The sequence below is a fragment of the Lathyrus oleraceus genome, chromosome 5, assembly GCF_024323335.1.
Source record: "Lathyrus oleraceus cultivar Zhongwan6 chromosome 5, CAAS_Psat_ZW6_1.0, whole genome shotgun sequence".
NCBI classification, from domain to species: domain Eukaryota; kingdom Viridiplantae; phylum Streptophyta; class Magnoliopsida; order Fabales; family Fabaceae; genus Lathyrus; species Lathyrus oleraceus.
The window spans coordinates 43,308,506-43,319,553 of NC_066583.1; positions in this window are offsets into that span (position 1 = coordinate 43,308,506).

Genomic DNA, 11,048 nt, shown 5'->3' on the forward strand with positions numbered 1-11,048 from the left:
CCATTCACATACTTTAGAATCCTCTTTACTTGATTGATGTGACTAAATTTGGATTCAGCTTTATATCTAGCACACACACCAACAACAAAAGTTATATTTGGTCTACTTGCTGTCAAGTATAGAAGACTTCCAATCATACTTATATATAAGCTTTGGTCAATACTTAAGCCTTTTTAATCTTTAGATAACTTCAAGTGGGTAGGTGCAGGAGTTCTTTTGTGACTAGCATTCTCCAATCCAAATTTCTTCACAATACTCCTAGCATATTTGCTTTGACACAAAAAGATGGATTCTTCCATCTGTTTGACTTGGAGTCCAAGGAAGTATGTCAGTTCTCCTACCAAACTCATTTCAAACTCAGATTGCATTTGTTTAAAAAAATGTTGGACCATTTCATCTGACATCCCTCCAAACACAATGGCATCCACATAAATCTGAGCTATCATAAGTTTTCCATAATTTTCTTTGACAAAAAGGGTTTTATCAATTCCACACTTTCTATACACATGATTGATAAGAAACTTAGTCAGCCTTTCATGCCAAGCTCTTGGGGCTTACTTTAAACATAAATTGTCTTCTTTAATTTGTACACATGATTTGGGAATGTAGGACCAACAAATCCTTTTAGTTGTTCAACATACACATCTTCATTTAAGTAGCCATTGAGGAAGGCACTTTTAACATCTATTTGGAACAATTTGAACTTTAAAAGACATGTCATTCCAAGTAACAATCTGATAGACTCCAAGCGAGCAACTGGAGAAAAGGCTTCATCAAAGTGTACTCCTTCCATTTAGATGTATCCTTGAGCCACAAGTCTGGCTTTGTTTCTAGTGACAACCCTTTGTTCACCATACTTGTTCTTGTACAGCCATCTAGTGCCAATGACATTTGTTCCTATAGGTCTAGGAACCAAATCCCACACCTCATTTCTTTTGAATTGACCAAGTTTATCTTGCATAGCATTAATCCAGAACTCACCAGTCAAAGCTTCCTTGATATTCTTGGGTTTAAATTTAGACATAAAACGGTCATTTGACACAACTTCCATTGATCTGGTAATAATTCATTCATTTATATTTCCTATAATAAGCTCCTTAGGGCGATCTTTCTGAATTCTGATGGAGGTCCCTTTGTTAGTTGAATCATTCTCTATAGGTTCAGTATTAGTATTTGTGTCTACAACATCTTCTGGGACATCATTCAGTGATGTTTCAACATCACCTGTGGCATCAGTTTCGTTAGTTGAGTCCTCCACTACAATGTTTATGGGTTACATCATTACCTTGGTTCTGAAGTTGAAGACTCTGTAAGCTTTGTTGTTTTTAGAATACCCTAGAAAAATCCCCTCATCACTTTTAGGATCCATCTTTCTCCTCTGCTCACGATCTTCCAGAATATAACATTTACTTCCAAATACGTGGAAATATTTCACAGTTGGATTTCTTCCTTTCCATACTTCATACAATATGGCAGAAGTCCCAGATCTGATAGTTACTCTATTAAGAATATAACAGGCAATGTTCATGGCTTCAGCCCAAAAATGATATGGGAGTTTCTTAGCATGAAGCATGACTCTGGAACATTCTTGAATGGTTCTATTTTTACGCTCAACCACACCATTCTGTTGTGGGGCGATGGGTAACAAGAACTCATGACTAATTCCTTTAAAGGTGCAGAATTCCTCAAACTTGATTTTCTCAAATTCCTTCCCATGGTCACTTCTAATCCTGATAATGCCACAATCCTTCTCTCTTTGAATCTTTTGACAGATTTCATTAAACACTTCAAACACTTCTAACTTTCCTTTAATGAAGTTCACCCATGTGAACCTAGAGAAGTCATCAACAACAACATAAGCATACCTCTTTCCTCCTAGACTTTCAACTTGTATAGGTCCCATCAAGTCCATATGAAGTAGCTCCATAATTTTTGAGGTGGTCAGATGTTGAAGCTTCTTGTGGGACATCTTTATTTGTTTCCTAATTTGACACTCACCACAGATTCTTCCTTCATCAATTTTTAGTTTGGGAATTCCTCTGACTGCATTCTTTGATATCACCTTCTTCATACCTTTCAGATGTAAGTGACCAAGCTTTTTATGCCATAGCTTAGTCTATTATTCTTCTGACATCATGCAAGTGGATAGAGAATCGGTTTCTTGAGGAGTCCACAAATAGCAGTTATCTTTTGATCTGGATCGCTTCATGATAGCTTCATCCTTCTCATTTGTTACCATACATTTGAATTTATTGAAGTTTACCTTGAGACCTTGGTCATAGAGTTTGATAATACTTATAAGATTAGCATTCAGTCCTTCAACAAATAGAAGATCATCTAGACTAGGCAATCCTGGATAGTCCAGCTTACCAATCCCCTTTATTTCTCCTTTTGATCCATCTCCAAAGGTGACATAGCTAGTGGAATAAGACTTAATATTCACCAAAAATTTCTTGACACCGACCATGTGTCTAGAGCAGCCACTATCAAAATACCAGTCCTCTCTGGCTAATGCTTTAAGCGGGGTGTGAGCTATGAGACCTGACATACCATTTTTGGGAATCCATCTTTTCTTTGGCTTCACCATGGTTTACTTTCTTCTGAGTTGTGAAGTAGGTTTAGGATAGCCATGCAATTTGTAGCAGTAAGGTTTTATATGACCAAACTTCCCATAATGATGACACTTCCATCTTTGGGTCTTGCTTCCAGAATAAACCTTTTGACACCCTTGTTGATGTTGGGACATTTGATTTGACATATGTTGTTTCAGTTGTCCTTTGGGTGGAACAAAGTTCATTGCATGAACTTTTCCTTTATTCATTCCTCCTTGATAGTCATATCCTAAACCTTGAACATTTCCAGCATTCTTACCAGTTTTAAGAATTTCATCTAGTACATCTGAACTACTATCAACCATTCTCACAGACTTAGTCATATTGTCAATTCTTGAATTGAGTAGTACAACTTCCTTCTTCAGATCAGAGATAATAGAGAGATGCTCCACTTTCTCAGCCTGTAGTTGAGCAATAGTCTTCTTTTGATCTTCTCTCAGTTTACAGACTTCTTCACTTCTCAAGCATAAGTCTTTGTAGGATTCAGCATGTTCTTCAAAGGTTAGATCTTCACAGTCAGAGTCTTCATCTGAGTCACAAGTTCCAGTCAGGGTAGTAACCTATTTGGTAGGTTCCACTTATGGACCACTTTCAGAATCATCTTCTGACCAAGAGACACATAGACCCTTCTTCTGCTTTTTTAGAACTGTGGGGCATTGAGCCCTTATGTGACCAAACCCTTCACATCCATGGCACTGTATTCCTTTTCCTTGGTTGGTTTTTCTTAAGTTTTGGGCCTTCTACCAAACTCCTGATTTTTGGAGATGTCTAATGGCTTGTTCTTGACATTAGCTCTTGTCTTCCAGTCCATCTTCTTCATCACTTTGTTGAATTTTCTCCCAAGTAAGACAATGACATTAGATATCCCTTCATTTGTATTCAGGTTATAATCATCTTCGAGGTCTTCAATGGTAGAAACAAAGGCTATACTTTTCTTCTTTTCTGACTTTTCACTTATTCCTAACTCAAAGGTTTGAAGGGATCCCATTAGTTCATCAACTTTCATGTTGTTGATATCTTGAGCTTCTTCTATGGCAGTAACCTTCATGTCAAATCTCTTTGGAAGAGACCTGAGGATTTTTTTGACCAGCTTGGATTCTGACATCTTCTCCCCTAGAGCACTTGAGGCATGGCTATCTCAATTATATTCATGTGAAAGTCATGAATGCTCTCATCCTCTTTCATTCTTAAGTTCTAAAACTTGGTGGTCAGAATTTGAAGTCTTGACATCTTAACCTTGGAGGTTCCTTCATGAGCAGTTTTCAAGATTTCCCAAGCATCTTTAGCAACAGCGCAGTTGTTTATTAGTCTGAAGATGTTCTTGCCCACTCCATTGAATAGAGCATTCAACGCTTTCGAGTTTCCCTGAGCTAATTTTGTCATCTTCATCATCCAAGTCTTCCTCAGGCTTCATCTCTTCAGTGATCTTGCCATCTTTATCCCTAAGCATGGGTTGATCCCATCCTTTGACCACAGATTTCCAAGCCTTGTTGTCCATGGATTTGATGAAAGCCATTATACGTGTTTTCCAGTAGTCATAGTTAGTTCCATCAAGAATGGGTGGTCTATTCATAAATCCTCCTTCCTTGTCCATTGTACCAGAAAGTATCTTCCCTGAATCTCACCCAAAACTAGAGCAGTATGCCTGCTTTGATACCAATTGAAATTCTGGTATGCAGATATCAGATGTTCTATGAGATATCAAGACACTGATATTTGAACAATAACAGGACAACTTACATATAGAGGAACATAAGATAACATAACACACAAAGTTGTTAACCCAGTTCAGTGTACAACAACACCTACATCTGGGGGCTTCCAAGCCAGAGAGGAAATTCACTAAATAGTATTAGTTTGTAGGTCTTCTGCAAACTATATCCAATTTACAATTGACACCCTAATCACTACCCATGCTTAACTTCTACCTAAGACTCTCCTAGATGTGAGACCCTTCTCACCTCCATATCAATCACAGTAGTGATAATTAAACACTTACACGAAATTCAGAAGTCACACTTCAAGGAAACACAATCACTCAATGCTTAAAAGCTTATGAGTGCTTGACAATGCTTACAATCAAACAACACAGTCTTACTCATATATCAAGATAATATTTGAGAGGCTCACTGTCGCATCCGCGAAAAAACAACCGGCGGGCTGAAATAAAAACACAACACAGAGCCGCCACTGCGCGTTATTTATCCCAAGATAGGGAAAGGAAACGCTCAGAGAAACCTGGAAAGGAAATGGTCTTGCGACCAAAGAGAAAGGGTAAGGGAGTCGGTTACGCAAGGGGAAGGTATTAGCACCCCTCACGTCCGTCGTACTCGACGGGATCCACGCTCTAAGAAAAGAAAAGGTTGCTAAAACACCACAGACACACGCACCGAAGACAACACAGGTGGGGTTAAGGGGGAGAGAGCTCGATAGGACGTCGCATCCTATGCCTACGTATCTCGTCTGGAACGAGAATCAGAGTTGCCGTAGTTCGGCTCACGCACGCCAAACAAGACACACCGGCAAACATGGAGCCTGAATGCCAATCATTGGGCTTACATCAGCATCCGAACCAAAACACGCACAAAACGGCAAACGTGGAGCCCGACTGCCAATCACTGGACTTACATCGGCATCCGAACCAAAACACACGCAAGAAGATAACAAGCAAACACACGCAAAAAGAAAAAAAGTGCCCGGAGAGACCTCGCACGGTCTCCTGCCTACATACCTCGTCTGGAACAAGGATCAGGGCGATGTAGTTCCCCCTAAAGGGAAAGGAAGAACATGCAAACTAGTAGGGAGTCGGGAACTCGAGCCTACAAGTCATCAAGCAAGCCAGAAGAGACGCTGAGACGTCAGAAAAAACGGCACACACAGACTAACAGGGAGTCGGGAACTCGAGCCTGATAGCTGCCAAACAAAACACACGCAAAAAAGAAAAGGGTGCCCGGAGAGACCTCGCGCGGTCTCCTGCCTACATACCTCGTCTGGAACAAGGATCAGGGCGATGTAGTTCCCCCTCAAGGGAAAGAAACTCTAGCCAGAAACCAAGGGAAGACACACTACCAGGGAGCTGGACTCGAGCCTAGTGTTGTCATGCATCATTACCCTATGTTCAGGTTTCTACCTACTTGCACAACTGCAAGCTAATCCTATCCAGGAAAGAAGCAAGCATACAAGCATACAAACAGAACAACCCAAGCATTTCAAACAAATATTCACATAGCACACACTATAACCAATCAAGTGAGGCTCACACAATGGGTTTGACTGCCGAAGCAAGTCATCTGTACATGGGTAGTATTCGCTCTTAACCTTGCCATTACGAGGCTAAGGTGAAGCAGATGAAAGGTGAAGTGAGGATGAGACCTCACAACTCTTATCCCTGGCCAGGGAGAGCCTTTAGACAAAGGAGAGTGGGTCCAGAATGGAGGGACCCTTCTACGCTCAAAGACTCTGACTCGATTGTGCAACAGCACAGGATCTTGGGTTTGTGTCCCAATGCATCAACACACAGCCGTGTGAGCAGAGGGACGACTCACAGAATAGTGGGGGATAGATTGCATATCCCTTTGATCCACCAATTGCCTCATAGAGGTCTTTACCTGCTTGGCACAAATGTAAACAACCACAAACATCGCCTCTTAAGGAGGACTTCAGACAGTTGCCTGGCCAAGTAACAGGCCAGGTCTTCCAGACTACATGAAGAATAGAAGTCCTACCTCAAGTGGTTTAAAAACCAAGCAACAGCAAGCAAGTTCTTAAAGAACTGTAAGCGACTAAATGTACCTGAAATCAATCAAGTATCATCAGTACTCAGACAGACAAACAGTACACAGCAAATGTTAATCAGTTAATCTGTACAAACAAGCAACACAAGTTAATGCACACAAATGCAAGCTATAAGCCCAAGCTCAAGCCTCACAACCTACAACACAAAGTCAAGTTAGTTTATAAACATCAACCAAACTCAATTCAAATTGCCTTGAAGCAATCTCCTTAAGCATTGTGCACTTCATCCTGAAAATCCACACCAAATGTGAGAAACTAGACCACTAGGCCAAGCCTAGGATCCAAAAGGGAGAAAAAATCCTAAACAGAAAGCAATTCTCAACCAAAACCAAATTAACACAAATAGAAAGCAAATGCAATTGATCCCATACTCATATCATTCACCATATTCATTTCATGACCAAAACAAGTCAAACTAGGTCAAATGCAACATCCAATGTCCAAACAGAATGAATTCCATCAAAAGCATACCAAAATAATTCCAAAAATCCTCAAATAATTCACACCTAAACAGGACATATTCAAGGTATAGCATGTCAATTTTCAGCTCAATTGGACAAAAGGAACTAGGTCAATGAAAATCAAGAAATCCAGACACAATTATTCAAGCCAATTCAAGGTATCAACACATGCATTCACTTCAAAAATTCATAACAGAGTGAGAACAATTAAGAAATGAATGGGACCAAAACAGTGATGTCCTACAATGTGTCTATAATCAACATACCAAATTTCACATTCATCCAAAACCATATGAGAATTTCATACAAGATTTACCAACATGTGTCACACAAGCTTGCACAATGAACATACAGAGAAGAAAAATATCAATCAAATTGAAAATGCCATAGAAAAATCCAGAAAAATTCACATAACATCTCAACATATCAATGATCATTCATACAAAATTTCAATCCAATCCAACAATCATAGGTCATGCAAATAAATTCAGAAAGTTGACCTAACTAGGTGTGACACAAATTGTCACACCTAGATTCAAAAAATCATATCTCAATCATCAGGTATCCAAAAATCACAAACTTTATATGGAAATCACCATCAACATGTCCAGAATGAGCACAAAAAATTTCAATCATTTCTTTAAATGTATGAGCATTTCACAAAGGTTATGGCAACATGTATACAATTGTGTCACATTCTACAAACCCTAGCCATTTTATTTTTCCATCCATGCAAAAAATTTCCAAAAATGTCCATTAAATTCTACACAATTTCATGAGTATGGCACAAAAAGTTTCACTCAAATTGGATCAAAAATGAAGGAGTTATTAATTTTTGAAGTTTATGCAATTAAATGGAAAACAAGAAAAAATGAAATAGAATAATTAAATAAATAAATGGCGCCAGTGGCATTTTTGAAAATATCTTGAAGTTCCTCAAAACGACACCGTTTTGAGCTTAGAAACGAAATGTTTCTATTGGCTGCTGGGCGCGGCAAACAAAAATTCAAAAGCAAAAGCCAGAAATGAAGATCAAACGCCCTATTTTTCCAGAAATCATCATCAATTTCCCAGCAATGGCAAGAACATCAAGAACAATGAATCTCAACAAAAATCATCATGCGTATAACCAATGGAAAGGTCTAATCATCAGGAGCACGAATATACAACCTAATCAACCTAAATCTAACTGTATAAACCGGATCGATCGAATTAGGTTTTGGCATCACAACTAAAATTCACGATAACTCGTTCTACAGCTAACCAATTCACAAACCATCACTTGCATGCTGATCTATGATGAACACACTACAAGAAACACATAATAATTGCAGCAATTGAGAATTTCGAAAATGCACCTTGAAGAAATGGCAGATGAAGATCTGGAAGTTTCAAGGCAAAAAAGGCACAAACAGATGATGCTCATGGATCATGAAGTTGAATGGAAAAGCTTGCTCAGCTCCAGCATGCTCCAGGCTCGAAAATTCTCAAAGTTCCATGGATGTGCAATGTGTAAACAGTCGAGATTCTTGATGTTTTTGGTGAAGCTTTCTCAAAACAGTTGAAGAAGGAGATGATTGGAGAATGAAGCAAAAGGAATCACACGAATTGATGAAGAATTGGAAGAGTTTTGTGGAATTTTGCTCTTGAATGTTCTTGAGCTTTTGGAGAATTTGGAGGGAAAAGTTTGTTGAGATTCTTGTGAAATGTGATTCTGATCAAAAGTTGGTTATGATTAAGTACTTATATCCCCAATTAATCCACCTCTAATCATCCAATTAACCAAATGACATGTGATTAGCAAAAATGAGATTTTACTAAGCAAGGGTAAAAATGCCATTTCACAATGGGGCCCATGACAGCTGTATGACAGCTCACACATTCTCTAAATATCAGTTATGATGTGGTGCAACTTGTCCCATGGTCATTGGTTGTGTAATTTTGATTTTCACTATGCCATACCATGAAATGCATTTTTCAAGTGAAGTTCAAAAGTGACTTGGTCAAATATTGCACCTTGGATGTTTATGACAGTTCAAACCATTTTCAAATTGCATTTGTGAGGTGTTGCAAAAATCCCCATGCCAAAATTCCCATTATTTCTCCACTTGGACCATTTTGCCCTTGGATTTTTAATTGTACACTTGAAAATTGACTTTTTGCATTGACCATTTTTGATGAATTCCAACTATGCACCATGAAAGTACATGTCAAATGGAGTTTGCTCATAAAAAGATCACTCAATTTAGACACTCCATGTGGAAGTTATGCCACTTTGATTATGGGTCATTTTTGAAATTGAATGGACCATAACTTGCCAACCATACATGGGAATTTCATGTTCTTGGACTTTTTGGAAAGGTTAGAACAAGATCTACAACTTTCATGTTGAACAAATTTTCATTTGAAGCTTCCTTGGACATGTAATTTTGAGGTCAAAAACTTTCCATTTTGGGAACTTCTATTACAAGTCACTTTCTATTTTTGGCAATTTCTTGTCTGACTTGATTTTCTCCATTCTTAAGCTTTGAAATGTCAAATAACACTTGTTCCAACATGAATGAAGTGGATCCAACTCATTTTCACCTCCAAATCCATTAAATCATGCACAGTTGACCACAGTTGACTTTTCAACTAATAGATGAATTTGGCAATGCATTGATCAATCTGAGCCCCAATTCTCTGATGAAGTGGCTCAAGGATGAAACCCTAGCCTCAATAAGCTCCATAAAATCATATGATGATCCCCATATACATCATAGACCCCATCTCCTAGCCATGCCCTGATTGGCCCAATGCACCTGATTAGGGTTGACCAGTGGTCAAAACCCTAATCTCAAGGAACATGCTTCAACACTTGATGATAACAAGACCATGATGATGATGATGTATCACTCCAACCAAGATGAAGACTAATATCCTTGAGAATCATGAAACCCTAACTTGGACCTCCACATCCTCAGATGATTGCTGACTAGTCCAATAAAACCCTAGCTTGCACTTTGACTTCCTCATCTTCTGACCAAGACTTGAGAGAATGACTTGCACCATGTAACCACATGATATGCAATATGCAATGCCTAATGACCTAAAATGATATGCAATATGTTAAGCTAGTCCCAAGAGAGGAGGGCAAATTTTGAGGTGTTACAGCTGCCCCTATTCAATCCATTGTGAACCTGTCGATATGAATAGCCTCGGCTTTCAGATGATCAGGATGAAGAGTGATTGAATACCAAGAACAGACGAACAATTTGCACTCTGATGGGAAAATAATTAACAACGCCTGTCAGAATCGGCGAAGAAACAATCTAGAAAGAACATTCGTCCGGAACGGAGAAAACTCGGCTTGAACCCCAAAACGGAAACGTCGACCTGGATACCAAAATAAATGGTAACACAGGGATAACCATGGCCTGAACACCACTCATCCGCTCGGGATTATTATTCCTTTCTTTTTATGCTTTTCTTGAACCCCAGAATTTTTCTGATAATCCTTTTTTATTTTCTTGAACCCCGAAATTTTCTTTTGCGCAAATGATCCTCAAATCACTGCATTTGAACCCCGCTCTCCTATTTGCCAAATAATGAACCCCATTCTCCAGTTTGAACCCCAGTCGCCTGACGATAACTCACGATCGCCATTGTGAACCCCGTTCTCCAGAAAATGCCTCAACATTTCCCTTTCTCCATTTGAACCCCATCTCCAGAAAATGCCTCAACATTTCCTTTTCTCCATTTGAACCCCGATCTCCAATTTCTCGTGATGATTCCGCTGGCAACGTCGGAAATAACACCAAACACCACTCTGAGGGCGACATGTCAGAGGGTATACCTTCATAAAGGAAGGTAGCATGTGTATCTCTTCCTCAGAAGACACCTTATAACGACCTCCATCGGCCTCAGCCAGAGTCTTAGGTGACACATGAACAGAAGATAATCCTGCGGACCTCATCCTGGATATAATCTCCAACTCCAATCTCCATTTGAACCCCAAAAAATGCCTCAGCATATACTCTTCTCTGATTGAACCCCGATCTCCAGAAAATGTCGCAACACTTCCCTTTCTTCATTTGAACCCCATCTCCAGAAAATGCCTCAACATCTCCTTTTCTCCATTTGAACCCCGGAATCGCGCTGATCGCGTAACGTCCTTGATTTCACTTCCATCTCCGCCCGA